General features: G+C 45.7%; 1 protein-coding gene across 1 annotated transcript in view; it reads left to right on the top strand.

Annotated features, from left to right (window-relative positions):
- GCH1 (GTP cyclohydrolase 1) overlaps positions 1-18,801 on the top strand; it is a 101,408-nt gene that overhangs the window by 17,910 nt on the left and 64,697 nt on the right. The gene's annotated exons all lie outside the window — the stretch shown is intronic.

An 18,801-nucleotide genomic window follows, 5' to 3' on the forward strand; every position in this document is an offset into this window, starting at 1 on the left:
GGGATCATCCCAATTTGGCCCAATTCAAGGTCAAAAACCTGTTTCTAGATCCTGTTCTTAGACTTGTACCCTTACTATCCTCACTCCCACCAAACATCTGGAGGATGATTCCATCTGCTTTGTTTACCCATTTCCTTTATCCCTTTTTGCTTTTCAACAATTCAATGCAATTTTTCTATTGATCACAAAGCAACGATTTTGCTAACATAGTTACAATTTAATTAGCACGAATCACGTGTGTAACAAAACCTAAAGCTGAAATCTGCGTTTTCCCTCTGCCCTCTGTGTGTGGCCTCCGTGTCCCCAGCCCCGTGGCGTGGTTCCTGCCCTGCCCTGCCCAGCTATGGCACTAATCCCCAGCCTCCCCCTGCCCGGATCATTCCGTTCAGCTCAGCGGAATCGCGGGCACGGCCGATGCCCAGCACATGCCAACCCGGCCTGGCGCCCTTCCCTGGGCAGTGAGCATCTATTTGTGCTTTTCAAGGTCATTATTGAAGTCAGGAGGAAGATTCAGTGGTAGGAGCAGGAGAGTGAACAGCAGGGAGGGAGGGGAATCTGCCTCTCTTCTCCATTTTCCTGTGTCCCCACTTGTGTACAGCTCTGGGGACCCCAAAATCAGAAGGAGGTGGAAGTTCAGAGGAAATCCAAGAGATGCTGCAAGGGCTGGAGCCAGGCTGGGAGAGCTGGGGGTGTTCAGCTGGAGGAGAAAATGCTCCAGGGAGAGCTCAGAGCCCCTTCCAGTGCTTAAAGGGCTTCCAAGAGAGCTGGAGAGGGACTGGGGACAAGGGTGACAGGACACAGGGAATGGCTTCACTGCCAGAGGGCAGGGATGGATGGGATATTGGGAAGGAATTCCTGATTCTGAGGGTGGGGAGGCCCTGGCACAGGGTGCCCAGAGAAGCTGTGGATCCATGGAAGTGTCCAAAGGCAGCTTGGACAGGGCTTGGAGCAGCCTGGGACAGCAGAAGGTGTCTCTGCCCATGGCAGGGGGTGGAATGAGATGATCTTTAAGGTCCCTTCCAACCCAAACCATTCTGAAATTCTATGGTAGCTGTAACAGGCATGAAACTGCAATGTTTTTATTGACTAATTTTCTTAAATAATCGCTTCCAAAACTAAATGGGCATTTGCTAACATCCCATAAGAACGTGACAACCTGCCCTCTGAATTTAAATAAAAGCCATGGAAAATTCAGGCTGACTTCACAGCTCTTTCACAATTGCCTTTCTGAGTTCAGTGATCACTGGGAATTTCTGTAGGAGCAGCCCTTTTGGCATGGCCTCCTTGGGAGAAATGAGCAAATAAGAATGAAATCAATCCTCCCAGCTGTGCTCAGGGCACCTTTGCTTTTCCACGCTTGAAAGGGCAGCCCTGTGGGCGGCTGCTGCCGTGTCCTGGGCTGCCAGTGGTGACAGCAGGAGTCCCCAGAGCCTGAGGTTTCTTCCTGAGCAATCTGGTAGTTAGAAACCCTAATTAATGAGCAAACATGCAGCTGACAATGATGGTGATGTCTCATTTTAAGTATCAGACTGGGACTGCAATAGCACTTTTAATCAATAATCTCACCAGCCAACCTCGCCAATCACACAATATGTAGAAGCAGAAAAGCATGATGAATTTTGGAAATTTTTTCCCCTTCCCTGGGGAAATGCAGTTCTTCAGCTGTGTATGTGTATATGCTGAAGCTGTAAGATGAATCCCAGAATGGTTTGGATTGGAAGAGACCTTAAAGCCCATCTTGTCCAAGGACAACTTTCTCTGTCCCAGGTTGCTCCAAGCCCCATCTAACCTGGTCTGGAGCACTTCCAGGAATGAGGCAGCCACAGCTTCTTTGGGCAGCCTGTGCCAGTGTGGAATTTACATTCAATTAATTCATTTTAGTACCAGGAATAGGTCTTGGGAGGGGCTAAAACCGAGCCCTGGCCACATCCTATTGGAAGATGTTACTTTGCACACTAAACTGTGTAATGAAAGAAATATTGGGATGAAACTGTGAATTTAAATTATTTAGAAAGGCTATTTGGTGTAATAATGTGAGAGTAGTTCTGCATTGCAGGGCTTGAGCTGCTCCCTGTGTGCTACAAGTGTTGGCCACTCTGTTTTTAGCTCAGTTTCATGTAAATATTTGGGTTGGAAGGAAGCTCTGGTCTAACCTCTGTCTCAAAACAGGGATAGCTGTGAACTTTGTCTGCATGAGTTCTGAGTGTCTCCAAAGTCAGAGATTGCTCAACCTCTCTGGATGTTCCATCCCTAAAAACAGCCCCTGTGAGTGCTGCCATTATTCCCTGCATCCTGTCAGACTTTCCCTTGCTGTACTTGTGGCTTGTCCTGCTGCCATGTACCTCTGCCCACTCAGTACCACCCGCCTGGATGGCTGGAGGCTGCTGTGAGCTCCTTCCTACCCTCTCTCCCAGCTCCAAAATACAATTTCCACAGCCTTTCTTCATGCTCTGGCCTCCAACTGTGCCAGTGGCCCCTGCTGAACTCCCTCTGGTTTCAGCATCCCTCTTGTCTTTCAGTGACAAAATTGGGCATAATTGCCTGCCTCAGCCTTTGTTTTGGGGTAAAAGACCAGCAGACAATACTTAAATTGTCTGATTCAGTACTTTTCAGGGACAATAACACGACTCTTGAGTTGTGACAGGCATCAGAGGCAGGGAACTTTATCACACCCAGAGGGCTGTTCATGCCATGAACAGCAAATTCAAAGGAACAATAACAATATCTTTGTTGTACCTCCCTTTTACATCAGCCAGCCAGGAGGAACAGCACACAGTGGAGGCTTCACTTTGCTATCCAACCTGAAAATAAAAGGGTTTTTTTAAACAAGTTTAGAATTCTGGAATGTAACATCAGCTTTCATTAAGGAAATGCCAGTCTCTCGCTGATGAGCTGGAACAGTGAGATATAAGATATTAATCTTCAGTTCCAGTGTTGATTCTTACAGGGCGATGTCACTCGCTTTTCAATTCATGCTCTGTGAACATCAAGTGCTCTGAAGAATTAGCTGAGCCACCCTGAAGCTAGATTTTAAAGGATACCAGATGGTATGTTCAATGCATGTGGCAAGCTTTTATATGCTTTTCCCCTATGGCCAATCACTGACTGATCATTTATTTCAAAACTCTCATAAAATAAATCACTTTGAAAACGACGCTGTCTCTAGTTAATAAGTGCTCTCCTCAAAGCAGAGGCTTGTTGCCATGAAGATAAAATCATAAAACTGGTTCAAAGTGCATGGGGATGGCAAATTCACCCTATTGAGGAGAGGAGATAAACTGGATTGAACTGGAAAGGAAGCATAGTTGTCTGCTTGTTGTGAAATTATGAGCAGGTGAACTGTCATTAAAGACACTCTGGCAATCACTTTGGTACTAACACATGAGCTTTCTGTGACAACGAGTGAATTTTTTGGGTACATTTTCTTCCCACAGTGGTGAGTATGTAAGGCTTTGATCATGTGTCAAGTTACTGTATGAGTTTGTTTTCAGGTTTTGGAGTTAGTGATTATGCCTGGCAGCAGAAAACAGAGCTCTCTTCACCTTTTTTTTTTTTTCTTTTTTTTTAGTGAATAAGAAGTAGGAAATTCCTCTGTGGGTGACAGCAATGGAACCCACCTCAGAATCTGTGCTCTCAGAGAGGTGCTCACGTTGTCCTCACCCCCAAATTGAGAACCACAGTTTCCTGGAGTGACCCAAACCATTGTCACTACTCTCTGTCATGGAATCTCAGAATCATTTATGTTAGAAAAGAGCTCCAAGATCATTGAGTCCAACCTGTGACTGTCACCACCCTGTCAACCAGACCAGAGCACTTGAGTGCCACCTCCAGTCATTCTTTGAACACCTTGAGGGGCTGTGACTTTTTCACCCTCCCTGGGCAGCCCTTTCCAGTGTTTACCCACCCTTTCCATGAAGCAATTCCTTCTGATGTCCAAAATTCCTTCTGGTTCCTCCTTCTGACCCCTTCTTGCCCTTCCCCTTTGCTCCACATGCCCCATCCCAGAGCGTGGCTCCCAGCATGGTGTTGTAATCCTCACAGCCTCTCAATGAGTTGTGTGACATTTGCTGTCTGGCTGACAGCCATGGCTCCAGCAGGCAGATGATAATATAGAATTATGGCCCTTCCTTCTCTGAAGGATCATGTTTGCAAGTGCTCAGTGCTGTGGAGGAAAAGCTTCAAAATTTCTTTATCCAAAACCTTGAAAAGCAGATAAAAGAACCCCTTATTTTATTTCACTCTGATGTTGCAATTGTAAACAAAGCTCTTTTTTTTTTTTTTTTTTTTTTTTTTTGAGAGGGAGGAGGAGGAGGTGAGGAATAACTGGCTGTGGAGGCTTTGCCCTGGCAGTGAGGGCAGAGTTGATTTTCCCCGTGGCCCAGATGCTGTGACAGATATAAACTCACAGCCACATTCACACATCCCTGGGGGAGAGATTTTAGAATAGCCACAGTGGGACAGCCCAGAGATCCAGCTGGTCTCATGGCTGTGGGCAACACCAGCTCCTCAGGAAAAGGAGAAAGACAAGGAATGTGGAGTGATCCTTCCCTTGCCAAGCCTCCAGTGATTGTCACTCTGGGGTTACATCTGCAGCAGCAAGATGAAGTATGAAGACCCACCTAGGGCTGTGTGTCATTTGTGCCGTGGGATGGCTGCTGGTGATCTCTGCTCTCCAGTGAACAGCTCCCAGCAGGAAGGATGTGCTTGGATTGCTAAAATCTCAATCACTCCGGTTTTCCTCACTTCCCCATGACACCATTTGTGGCTGTATCTTTGTGCCTCGTTTTTATTTTTCTGTGTTGGGATCCAAATGCTCACTGGGAGATGCTTCTGTGCTCAGGCACTTTGCAAACCTCCGAGGGCTTTGAGATCTCTGGTTTTGCACAACCTCAGGGACATGGTTTAGTGGTGAATATGGCAGTGATGGGGTAATAATTGGACTCGATCTTTTCCAACCTAAATGATTCTAGGATTTTGTCCATGACATGAAATGCTCGATACCAAGTTGTTCATGTCTCTAGTTCAGATGTGTATTGATGGTGTGGCCATCCTGGCAAGGTCAATGATCCACTGATGGCTGCCAAAGAACACATTTACAGGCAGATGGCTTGTAGGAATGCAGGGAATGAGGCACAGAAGGATCGTTTGAGCTCGTGAAAGATCTCTAAGTCATTGATGTGACAAAGGTGCTACTGAAGGGCATGTGATGAATTATCGACAAGAGTATCGAGTAAAAAACACTCTGTGCCAAGTGTTACATCCAGAGTTGATCTGGGGGTGTGTCACAGTGTGGGCTGAGCTGCATTCTCTGCCTTCCTGGTGTTTTTTCTGACAATTTCAGTAGTTTTAGAAATCTTTCAGGGTGGGAGAATTTTCCCCCAGCGTTTCTTTACTAAGCTGAGGTGTACATTTACCATATGCCAGCTAAGAGAGTTTGTTCCATTTCAGGACTGAATTTTGTATCTTACCTCTACCCTCCCTGCTCCAGGCAGGGATTTGATGGCTGCAATTCCTTTGCCAGTTTTGAATTACCTCATTAAAAAACCCCGAATTTCACCCACTGCAACTTCATACAGTAAAATCTTGTCCCACCAGCAAATAGCCATTTAATGCTCCAAGAAATTCTGTGGGAATAACACCCATGCTATTCCTCCTCCTTCTCCTCAGCTTTCAGGCTCTGATTAAGCAAATAGCTTAAGTGCCAGGCTGAAGTGGTGCCTTTTAGTTGCTAATGCCATGCAAAAATGTCCTGAGAATAAAGCAGTTTTCATGATCGCTGTTAAGAATCCGCTTCCTTCTTTGGGTCTTTTTTTTCCATCAGCCTGCTGGAAGAGTACAGCCAGAAAACAGATTAGCCCGGGACGGACTTCTCAACTAATAAACAAACCGCAAATACACTTCTTAGTCATATTTTAGGTCGAATGGATTTGTCAAGTCAATAGTCGCCCAACTATGAAGGAGTTCTATAAATAAATGAGACTTATATATTTTTAATATCTTCCTGAGATGCTTTAAAGTGCAAATAGAGCTGGAATCAACTGGAGTCAAGATCATTTCCAGAGTCATTAAGAAAAGAAAGAAGGAAAACAAAAATTTGAACTTTTTAACCTTGGGCTTGTTTCCAGCCACATCTCTCAAAGTGATAATAAATTCAGAAAATTCCATGAAAATCTCAATTCTTTGGACTCTTGAGGCATTTAGCATAATGTTCTCAGTTCCTCTTTCTCTTATGAAAACAGGAAGAAATTATGCAGGGTAGTAGCTGTTTAAATACTAGAAATTCTCCCTGGGGAGAAGTACAGCCATTTCGGTGATAAATTGCAAGTGAGATAACGGAAGGCTGGGAGTGAGCCTGATCCAAACTTCATTTCCAAGTTTCCTCACTAATTTCAGGGCTTTTTGGATGAGGTTTGAGACAAGAAAGTCTCAACCCCGCTGAGTTTGAGTGGCAGGTTTGTCTTTGTGCAGGCTTACACTGGGGAGTTCTCGTTGAAGCAGGGCAAAATAATGTCAACTCAGCACTGGATTTTTTTTTTTTTTTTTTTTTTTTTTTTTTGGCACGGAAATCCTCCATCTAGAATTCATCCCGAGCCTTCCCAGCAGGCAGGCTGCTCTTCCTTGGCCAGGGCAGAGCCTTACAGCTGCAGGCTGCGAGTGAGCATCATCCTTTACCTCAGCTCTCCCTGCCTGGGGCCAGGAGAAGAAACAGATTTCAAATTCCCCTGTAACTGGAAACTCTTCCCCCCACCAGGGGCGAAGGCATCCTGATTAATTAGCCGGAATACTCCTCTCTACAGCCATTTAGAAAGCAAAGGGACTGACTGTTGTGATGAAGTGCACGGCAAAACATCCCGGGCTGAGCTCTAACAGCATCGCAGGGATCTGAGGACATAATTGCCTTGTTATCTTCGTGCTCCCCAGGGCTGTGCTGGAGGCAGTTTAGCAGAACGGGCACTTAAAAATTGCCTCCAGCAAACTCCGCTCCGCGCTGCCTGCGTTCCCAGATCCCTCGTTGCCTTTGCTCCGCTTGGCAGGAGCTCGTTTTCCTCCTCCTCCTCCTCCTCCGGGAAATTCCCGTGCTTTGATTCCCCATCCCATGACTGCAGCCCCGGCCGTGGTGAGCAGAGCCGCTCCTGGAGCCATCTATTGTTATTCCCACTCGGAATTTCTCTTCGGGACCTGGAGCATCTCCTGGGTTCGGCTCCGAGGTCTGCAGCCCCGAGTGCCTATTGCAACACCAATGAGGTGAATGACACTTGCTGGGTGATATCCCAGCCCGGTGTCTGTCTTGGGTTGCAATACAGGATGTGGCCAGAAATGTGAATTCTGTCCCCATCTGTTAACCCAGCTGGGGCAGTGACCCTGATCTCCTGGCACACATTATCTGCTCATGGGCCATCTTTAAACCAGCTGGGCAATCATCTTTATCTTCCCACAGCCCATCCTCCCTCCAGGAGATATCTCCTGTTCATGGCCAGTGAGTCCCAGGGCATGACTGATAAAATTCCATCATCCCACTGGGAGATGCTCCAGCCAGGGGAGGAGCCAAGCCTTTCCTACCCAGACAAAAACTGAGATTTTGGACACCAAGGCACCTTCTTTCCACTGGATTCCAGAGGAAAGCCAGACCTTTGCACATCATCCCTGGAGCTTCAGAGGAAACTGCACCTTCTCCAGGAGCACTGCTCCAGCTGAACCACATCTGCCCCTGCAGGAGGATGCAGCCACCATTGAATGGGACTGTGCCAACACCCTGACTGACTGACGGGTGTCAGCTTGGATTCTGACTCTGGCAGGGTTGGGATTGTTCTGTGTAATACTGCATTGCTATTTTAATTTTCCTAGTAAAGAACTGTTATTCCTAATTCCCCTATCTTTGCCTGAGAGCTCCTTAATTTCAAAATTATAATAATTTGGAGGAAGGGGTTTTACATTCTCCATTTCAAAGAGAAGCTTCTGCCTTTATTGGCAAACTCCTGTCCTTCAAACCAGGACAGTGTCACAGTGCTCAGGCTGGCTGGTGACCTGAGAAAACCAGTCTTGCTCAGGCCCATGTCACACTCCTTCCCTCAGTGCCACTGCAGCTAAATACATTCTGGGAAAACAAGATATGCTGCCAAAATAGCAGAGAGAACCAACTCCCCAAACAGGAGGCCTTCCCCCAGCTTGAACCGGGGTTTAATGAAGTAACAGGAGGTAAAAACAACCAGTGCAGTGCTCTTTACATGTCTGAATAGCTCCTGCTCACACACATTGTTTCTGAGGAACAGTAGGTAGGAGCTAGGATTGCAGGATAAAACTCCAGCAAAACCATTATGCTGAAGTGCAGTAAAAAATGAAAGGAGTCTTTCCCTCAGCAAAGATTTCCCCGAGGTTAGGTCTGCTACTGCTAGGAACTACTTTTCTTTTAGACAATGTACATATTACACGTGTGCTAAAATCTATTTTCATAGTTGAAAACCAGCTGTAATTAGCAAATTAATTAAGTGCACTTTTGTGGAGATCCACTCTCATTCACTCACTGATTTGCTGTCACTTGTTTGCAATGACTCTTCCTACTGACAGAAATTCAGACACTTTATAACATTTAGCCCATAAATGCAGAATCAGAGAATCACAGAATATCCTGAGCTGGGAGGGACACACAACCCCAAGAATCCCTGAGCCCATTGTCCAATGCAAGAATTCAGTGCTTAATTTGAAACAACTTCATACAATAATGCTGATTCTAATTTTGGGATGAGTAAAACACAGATTGATAAACTGGACTGACCATAGCCTGAGCTCCTCTTCCTTGAGCCCTCACTTGTGGCCACTGTGGGATACAGAGGACTTGTCCATATGGACTTTTGGCCCAGCCTGGCGTGGCCATTGAGTGTTCTACTTTTAGAGAAAACCAAATAAGCCTTGTGTTAGAGTACAGGAAGGAATTTTGGACAGCACTCCAGCCAGCAGGTGATGGAGGGAAGTGTACATGGATTTTTTGCTTTACTCCTCCCACTGAGCATTTCAGGTTAAGGTGGGTAAGACCCACTTGTGATTTCAGCTGTTACAGTATTAAATTTCATTTGCTAATGCCATATGTTATTTGTGTGCTAACAAATGTGCCATTTTTAGCTCATAAAGTGCTGAATGAATTTATCTGGAATAATTTCCACCCTAACGTGGCCAAACATTTGGCAAACAAAGTTCTGAAGTGTGCTCCCGGGAGTTGTATTTGATGACAGTGTGTGGGTATCGACATAATTAGTAGTGCAGGCTGGGGGAAGGAGGACAGAAGATTACAGAGCAGGGACACAACTCATAGCTTGGGAAGCCCTTGGAAAGAGGTGACTCCACTTCCTCAGTTTCCCTGCCTCCTCTTTCTGTCTCCTTCCTCCCCTTGCTTTCCCCCTCGATAATCCTGCCTGCCTGGAATCAATGAATGAGAGCATCAGATAAGGCAAGGGATTATTTCCTTGTGCTTTTGCTGTTATATGAAGCACAATATCAAAGTATTCCATGCATCCTCCCAGCTCCTTGTGAAAGAAAGGATCCTTTTATTCCTTGGCTGGCCTTTTGTCTTAGTCAAGAATCTGCCGCCCACTCAGGTAATTTGTACCAACAGATCATACCTGTGGTAGCAGAAGATCCTGTCAGGAGGGAATATCCAGCAGAAACCAGGCATTGCTCATGTGTGAGGAAGGCTGGCTGCAAAGGGGAGGAGATTATTTTTTTTTTTTTCCAACTCCTTTGGAGGAGGGGAAGACTTGGGAAGAGGCTTTTGCTCAAACAGGGAACTTTTTTTAATCTTACCTTAATAAATGTTCCTAGTGAGACAATGAAGTGCCTCATCTTCTGGGTGCTCAGACTCCCACTCAGTGTCCCCCTTGGCCATATCTTCCCCAATAAAATATTCTGCAGTTTTCCCTTCATGTGTGCACTCTCCCTAGGCACAGGACCCAGATTCCTGGTTGTACAAGGATACCAGAGCCAGCAGCATCACACTGGGATATAATTTGTCTCAGAGAGTATAAAAATGACAGGAGTGTAAAAATGACAGGATATCCCCATGGCCAGCCCTGCAGGACCTTGGTGGTGGTGACAGCAGCTCCCAGTCTGATCCCAGAGGTTCTGCTGGGAAGAGAGGGACAAAATCAGCCTTCAGCTTGTCCTCAGCTTCCAGCTTGGCAGGTCAGAGATACCAAAAAACCCACCAGGGTGGAGGTTCCCATTCCCACTGCTGTGAGGTCATGGCCAGCCCCACAGAGAAGAGGCTCTGTTGCACCCCAGCACTGAATTTTTTCCTTGCTCCAGCTGTTAACCCAGTTCCCCTCTCTTGCTCCTCTTTACCCCAGTCTGGTTACCCTCCCTGCTCCTGCAGACACCCTTCCCTCAGGCTGACAGCACCCATTGTGTGTTTGTTGCATGAGAGGGTTCTGGAATAATACCACAATGCTGATAAAGCAATTAAGTTTGGGGGTGTGTGGGTGGATTAATTTCTAATATGCTAAAACCATCCAAAAAATAGCCATAAACCTGAAATTACCTCAATTTGCAGCTGTGCAAATGTTATATTTAATAGAGCTACTCCCTTTTCACTGCCCCAGTATTCATAAAGACCTTCCCTCCTTCCCCTGAGTCAGAAGATGAGAAGTTCTGGATGGCTCCAAACAACACAGCCAGTGCTCAGATTGGTTATTCTTGACTAAATTTGCTTAATTTTTTTTTCTTTTTCAGGCTTTGGATATCAATTAAAAGAACACAACTCTTTTGTCTTGTGTGTTGCTCCCCTCAAAATAATGAACTGTTTAATACACCAGAGGCAATTTCAAATTATCTAGTTTAATGAGGAAGGTTGTGATGGAAGATTTATTACCCTTTCTGATCTGCTAATGTATTTTCTCAACCATCCTAGCAGAACCAATCACTGTATTTTCATTATACACTCTATTTTCAGGGGTTCATTAGTTGTAGACTAAAAATAACAGTGAAGGTCTCAATCTGAAAGCTAATCCAATTTTTTTTAATTGGAAACAAAATTTGATCAGACAACTTTCTAATCATAACAGCATCAAGCATCAAGACCCTTACTAGGTGTTTTGTCCAATTTGAAACTTCATTTGGCTACACATAAAGACCTGACCTAGAAATACAATCATGTAACTGCTAGGAAGGACAAACCCAGCCTTTTCCTGAACAAAAAAAATCCAGTTAGCACAAGGCATGGACTGTGGTCTGGTCCAGTTGACACACATTAAAAATAAAAGGTCTGGCAATGAACCTGCTCATCTGAAACAAACTCAAGGGATGCTCCCAGCTGCTGGCTCAACATCAGACTTAAGAAATAATTAAGACTTTTTTCCCCCCAAAGAATTAAAAATAAAATTAAGGAAAAAAAGATGGAAGAGCTTCTAGACAGCCAAACAATCTCCTACTTTGAATCTGGATTAAAATCTTTAAATTGGCACTTCCCAGCAATGTTGGGAATGTGGGCCCAGTGTTTTTCCTGTATTATTTTGATGTGCAAGAACCACAGGAATATTCCCAAGGCCCAGCTTTAGCAGAGGGACTCTGGCTTTGGTTCTCTCCACAGGCCAGACATCCTTCCTGGGAAATGATGGTAATTATGTTGTGGGAATGTTCCTCACAGAATCATGGAATGGTTGGGGCTGGAATGGACCTTAAAGATCATCTCATTCCACCCCTTGCCATGGGCAGAGACACCTTCCATTATCCCAGGCTGCTCCAAGCCCTGTCCAGCCTGGCCTTGGACACTGCCAGGGATCCAGGGGCAGCCACAGCTTCTCTGGGCACCCTTTACCACGGCCTCCCCACCCTCACAGGGAAAAATTTAATTCTAATATCTCATCTAAACCTACTCTCTGTCAGTTTGAATCTGATCCCCTTGCTCTGTCACTCTATGCTCTTCCAAAAAAGTTCCTCTTATGTTTCTTATAGGCTCCCTTCAGGTACTGGAAGGCCACAGTTAGGTCACCCTGAAGCCTTCTCTTCTCCAAGCTGAACAATTCCAATTCTCTCAGCCTTTCCTCCCAGGAGAGCTGCTCCAGCCCTCTGATCACGTTGTGGCAACCACGGGAGCTGTGCTTGCTGCAGGCATCCCTCAGACTGCTCCCAGCCCCACCCTGCTCAAGGGATTCTCCAGAGCAATAAAATATCTGGAATGCCCACACAAGGCCATCCATGGGGCACTTGGCAGTCGTTCCTAAAGGATCCCCACAGGAAGATGTTTGCAAGGACCTGCCTGTGGGGAGGCTGGGCTGAGGATGTGTTTTGTCCAGATAACGCATCAGCCAGACACCCAGGGGATTTTTAAAAGGGATAGAGGGAAGTTATTGCACCTCCTGTCAGCCCCATGCTATAGATTTTTAGATGCATAAATTATATATTTACGTTCAAAACTCTATTATTCATAGAGTTGAGTAAACAAGTATTGATTTTTACACTGTAGCACAGATGAATACTTGTAGTGATGCAGAGGCTCCTCTTTCACCCTGGGTACCTCTGACCTCATCGGTGCTTCCTGAGCAAGGAGGATCCTTTACCGAGGATGATCAAGTTTAAAACCAGCCAGCAGGCTGCTGGGAATGGAAATCAATGTGCATTTCCTCCTGAATGGACACTTCTCCACCCACGGCCGCCGAGAGATGCGGGGCCAGACAGCCGCGGGCGGAGAGCGAGGGGAGGGAGGATGTGTGAAAGTGTCTCAGCTCACTCACAGCAGCCTGAGCTCACACAGAGCATCTGAGCTCACACACAGCAGCCTGAGCTCACAGAGCATCTGAGCTCACACACAGCAGCCTGAGCTCACACACAGCAGCCTGAGCTCACACAGAGCATCTCAGCTCACTCACAGCAGCCTCAGCTCACTCACAGCAGCCTCAGCTCACACAGCATCACAGCTCACTCACACAGCATCTGAGCTCACACAGAGCATCTGAGCTCACACAGAGCATCTGAGCTCACACACAGCAGCCTGAGCTCACACACAGCAGCCTGAGCTCACACAGAGCATCTGAGCTCACACACAGCAGCCTGAGCTCACACAGAGCATCTGAGCTCACACAGAGCATCTGAGCTCACAAACAGCAGCCTGAGCTCACACAGAGCATCTGAGCTCACAGAGCATCTGAGCTCACACAGAGCATCTGAGCTCACACACAGCAGCCTGAGCTCACACACAGCATCTGAGCTCACACACAGCAGCCTGAGCTCACACAGAGCATCTGAGCTCACACACAGCAGCCTGAGCTCACACAGAGCATCTGAGCTCACACACAGCAGCCTGAGCTCACACAGAGCAGCCTGAGCTCACACACAGCATCTGAGCTCACACACAGCAGCCTGAGCTCACACAGAGCATCTGAGCTCACACACAGCAGCCTCAGCTCACAGCATCTTAACTCACACAGCATCTCAGATCACTCACAGCATCTCAGCTCACTCACAGCAGCCTCAGCTCACACAGCATCACAGCTCACTCACACAGCATCTTAACTCACACAGCATCACAGCTCACACAGAGCAACCTGAGCTCACACACAGCATCTCAGCTCACACACAGCATCTGAGCTCACACAGCATCTGAGCTCACACAGAGCATCTGAGCTCACACACAGCATCTGAGCTCACACACAGCATCACAGCTCACACAGCATCACAGCTCACACACAGCATCTGAGCTCACACACAGCATCTGAGCTCACATACAGCATCTCAGCTCACACACAGCATCTCAGATCACACAGGATCACAGCTCACACACAGCATCTCAGATCACACAGCAACACAGCTCACACAGCATCTCAGCTCACACACAGCATCACAGATCACACAGCATCTTAGCTCACAAAGCATCACAGCTCACACAGGATCACAGCTCACACACAGCATCTCAGATCACACAGCATCTTAGCTCACAAAGCATCACAGCTCACACAGGATCACAGCTCACACACAGCATCACAGCTCACACCGAGCAACCTGAGCTCACACAGCATCACAGCTCACACAGCATCTCAACTCTCTGACCTCATGGGCAGAGGAGAAGACTCTCAGTGCTGCCTGTGTGAGTAGCGCAGAAAAAAAAAGAAGCTTCAACACATTTTAAAAGTGATACTACTGCCAAGACCACATTAAACCCTTTGTGAATGGTCTGGTTATCATTAGGTGAGCTTGTGTCAAGATTTCTCTCTATTAAATATTTCTATCTATTAACACCATGCACATTTAGGGGTGACAGGAAAAAAGTCCCCTAACTGCATTTTCCAGTGCTCCATTGTTTCAGAGGTTAACCAAAATCACTTACTTCATGGCTAACTTTGCCATATTGAATCAATGAACAAGTTCCTTATTGGATTTTTATTGCAGATAAAATTGACAGGGAAAATCACAAGGATATACTTAAAAATGGGAAGGAAATGTACGTTTACAATAAAAAGGTCTCTGAAGGTCTCTTGTTTCATAGGAAGGAAGCCGTCTTTATAGTGCATGAACTATAAAAAATGATTAAAATTGAAGAGAGACAGGAAGCTGATAATTTGATTTATCATCTTAATGGCTATGATTCATGAATAAATAATATAATGGTTTATGTCTCTCTTGTAAAAGAAGTAGAGAAGAGCAATTTGTCTAATAAATGACTTCAAAAATTACAGCTGAGTCTTGTTTGCCACGTTTGTTCTATTTAAAAAGAATGAGTGAGTATCTTATTTCTTATTACTTACTAGGACATTTGTTGTATTATTTATAAGAGTCAAAAACCTTAACTAAAAGCCACTCATCTCTGACCACAGTCTCCCATTAGCTTTAAATTCAGGAAAGAGAAAAGGATTGATCACTAGATCAATAAATCTAACCTTGGATCTGACTAAAAGCTTCCTTTAACCTCCTTCCTCCAGCATCCTTTTTCAAAATTAAAGTATCCCCGTTTTTAATTATTTAAGAGCATGTCAATTTTATAGTAAGGCCCTGTATGACTGCATCATACAAGGATTTCTTCCTTATACTGCAAGCCCACCAGCATCTTTAAAAGGAAAGCATTTAAATCATGATAATTTGTTGGTTTGTTTTTTTTTTTTTTAAGTTGAATGTGCTGCTATAAATATACCTACCCTGCTCCAAATAAACCCTGGATTTCATCAAGACAAATGCTGAGGACAGGAAAATCAAGAAGAAATGTGTATTCCCAATTATCAGACACACAAACTACCCCAAGCCCATCGATGATTCTGCTGGAGCTGAAGTCACTCTGTATCGATGGCCCCAGGACAATGAGTGACATTGTTACAGACCTGCAAAAAGTCATTCCAGGCAAAAGCAAACTCCAGAGGGCACAATTAATGGAAAGAGTGTTTAATTTTTTTCTAAACCATCCTGTAAAAATAACTTGTATATGTAGTTTCCCCAGTGTGCATCAAGAGTCTGACCATTTTCCCCCCCTTATATCAAAATAATTTATGAAAATCAGATATTTTTTTAACCAGAAGCTGTCCACACCAATTCAATGCACTCTGTTTCCACTGTGCTGCTATGGGACAACCTTCAAAACAATTCAAAGCACATATTGCAGACACAATTCCTGATGCAAAGCTGGTTGGGTGCCCCAAAACTATGGCCAGAGTCACCAGCTGGATTTATGATCTTGCTCAGCCACTGGGCTGCTGCATAATCTTGAACACGTGATTTTGGCACATCTTTGCACCTTTCCTTGTTCCTCTTTAAATCTTCATCCTGAAGAATGGGGGATTTCTGTCTTGGCAGGATTTGGGCTGAGAAGAGAGGCTGTGGACTCCTCATCCTGGGAAGTGTTCAAGGCCAGGTTGGATGGAGCCTGGAGCAACCTGGGATAGTGGAAATTCTTCCTGCCCATGGCAGGGGGAGGAACTGCATGATCTGTAAGGTCCCTTCCAACCCAAACCATCCTGGGATGCTGTGAGTCTGAAAAATGGAAGTTCTTACCATGTTTTTGAGGCTAATTTTTAAGAGGGTTTCAAAACTGAATTCAAGACTTGCTTGCCTTGGGTCGAGGTGTTCTAAGGTGGTACTGGAATGAGCAGCACTAATAGGGCTGTTAATGACAGCAGTGGGAAGAAAACATTAGGATGACAATTCTTGGCATTTTTAAAACCAGTCCTAGTAGGTTTATTAAAGTAGAGAAGGAAAGAAGAGAAAAAGAATTTATTTAAACAAAATAGACCTTTTGAGTTATTCAGTTTCATAAAACAGGTACAGTTCATGCCATGGATCTTGCACAGACTGCATGTGTGACACAACTCTGTCATTAGGGACAAATGTCACACAGGTGGACAAAAATCAGGAAAAAATAGTGGGAACTTTCACATAATCCCATTTATCAATACTTTCCACATATGTTTTCTCTAAACTAATGCAATTAGCTGCCCCACTAATTTTTAAGACACTATTTTTATGTACCACACCTTCTTTCCCCAACTGCTGTATTATATAGGTTTCCTAAATTTGGAGTGCTCAAGATGTTTTTGGGTAAGTGATGCATCAACTCATGTCAAAACAATGTAGGCTGCATCCAAAATGACACTGAAATGCAATGTGTTGGGGAATGATACCCCAAAAAAGGTTTTCTCCTGGCCATTCATTTTGAAGGGACAAAACCTTCTGATTTTATTAATGATGGTGGCTTTCAGTAACTTCTGAAGCCCAGCTTTTGGTCAAAATCTAATTTTTATGGTCCTGCCATAAAAATAATGCTAATCCCTATCTAAAGTTATGAGCTTTTTGCCCTAATTAGGAGTTTCTGCAAGAGAATTTTCATCATACAGACTGCAAATATCTCTTTGTCACTCATATCTTGAACAGAAGCTTTTCTTTCATACTGCAGCCACCCAAATCCCAGCCCACCATCCCACCACGATGGGCAGTGGACAGGAGCAGAGCAATGATGATCTCTATGTTGCATCTGGAAAATGGCAGTGCCAGGGTAAAATAGACTTAGCAATAGAAAGCTGCCCTTGATAAAATACAGCTGATGCAAAAGGCAATGAATGGAAGCAGCACAAGATAAAAATTACAGAAAAAAAACAGGGTCATTTTTCTGACATCAGTGCTATTTGGACATGGAGGAGGGAGGATCTCAGCTGGGATAAGCCACTCCAAGTGTATCAATAAAGCCACACTGATTTCTAGCAGCTGAGAATTCATCCTGGAGCGCGCTCATCCATGTGTGATGCCATGGATTGATGTGTTAGCATTTTCTCCCTGGAGACTTTGGTTCCAAACCTATTTAAAACCCAGTGAAAACAAACGGGCTGGTCTCTAGGCAGATGTCCCTGGAAATCTGTGTACATCATCACAGTGGCAGCAGCTCAGTGGGAAGGGTTTTATCTGCTCAGGTTGGGGGTAAGGGCAGGGAGCAGGTCCTGCTGGAGTTGCATGGCAGAGCTCCTTTGGTAACTCCATGCAGGATGGGTTTGATGTCCACAAATCTACAGAATTCTGTACAAAGTAAAATGAAAATATTCAAATGGAGGTATTGCTTATTCTGAGTCTACAGTCTTGGAGCCAGACTCTACAGCACTGTGCTCTACTGCTTCTTGCCTGCACACAGATTCCCAAGGGATCAGTGATGGGTCCAGTCTTGTTCAGCTTATTCACCACCCTGGGTGAAGGGACAGAGTGTTCCTTCAGCAGGTTTGCTGGTGATACAGAACTGGGAGGAGTGGCTGGCACACCAACAGGCTGTGCTGACACTCAGCCAGACTGGGAAAGGCTGGAGAGATGGGCAGGGAGGAGCCTAAGGAAGTTCAAGAAGTCCTGGTACCCTGTCCTGGTAAAGAATAACTCCAAGCACCAGTCCAGGCTGGGGGCTGACCTGCTGGAAAGCAGCACTGTGGAAAAGGACCTGGGGTGAGCCAGCACTGTGTCCTTGTGGCCAAGAAGGCCCATCCTGGGCTGCATGAGGAAAAGTGTGGCCAGCAGGTGGAGGGAGGTGATCCTGCCCCTCTCCTCAGCCCTGGTGAGGGCTCAGCTGGGACTGCTGTGTCCAGTCCTGGGCTGCCCAGTACGAGAAACACAAGGAATGACTGGAGTAGAGGGGCTGTGAAGGTGGGGAGGGGACTGGAGCATCTCTCCTATGAGGAAAGGCTGAGGGAGCTGGGCCTCAGCTCTGGAGAAGTGACAGCTGAGTGAAGTGACAACCAATCAATCCATACAAATGGATTTGCCTTAAAGGGCAGGTGTCAGGAGGATGGGAACAGACTCTTCCCAGTGATGTCCTAAGACAGGACAAGGAGAACAGGCACAGACTGAAATACAGGATGTTCCATCTGAGTATGAGGAAAATCCTCTTTACTGTGCAGGGATGGAGGCCTAGAACAGGCTGTGTTGGGAGACTGTGGAGTCTCCCACTCTGGAGATGTTCAAAACCCACCTGGATGTGATCTTGTGCTTGAGCAGGGGGCTTGGATGAGATCCTCTCCAGAGCTCCCTTCCAATCCCAACCATTCAGTGATAGCCTCACCACAGGTCATTGCTGATTTTTTGATAGGGTCCTTCACATGCATGAAATTAAACACATGTGTAATTTGGCAGGCTTGGGGCTCAGTTTCAAAAGCATTTTGAGAGGATACAAAGGCTCCCTGTGGTCAAAGGAGAAGAAACAATGTGGTTGTTTGAGTTACAATTACACCATCTCACATTCTTTTGGCAGAGGAGCTGCGGGCCCAGTTTGGGACAGGAGATAAAGCGCACAGAGGGAACAGAGCTGCAGGTCACTGCTGCACCTCCTGGAGCTGCACCCTGAGGCCAGCCTGGAGTTTCCTGCCT

Source organism: Oenanthe melanoleuca, chromosome 5, assembly GCF_029582105.1.
Source record: "Oenanthe melanoleuca isolate GR-GAL-2019-014 chromosome 5, OMel1.0, whole genome shotgun sequence".
Taxonomy (NCBI): domain Eukaryota; kingdom Metazoa; phylum Chordata; class Aves; order Passeriformes; family Muscicapidae; genus Oenanthe; species Oenanthe melanoleuca.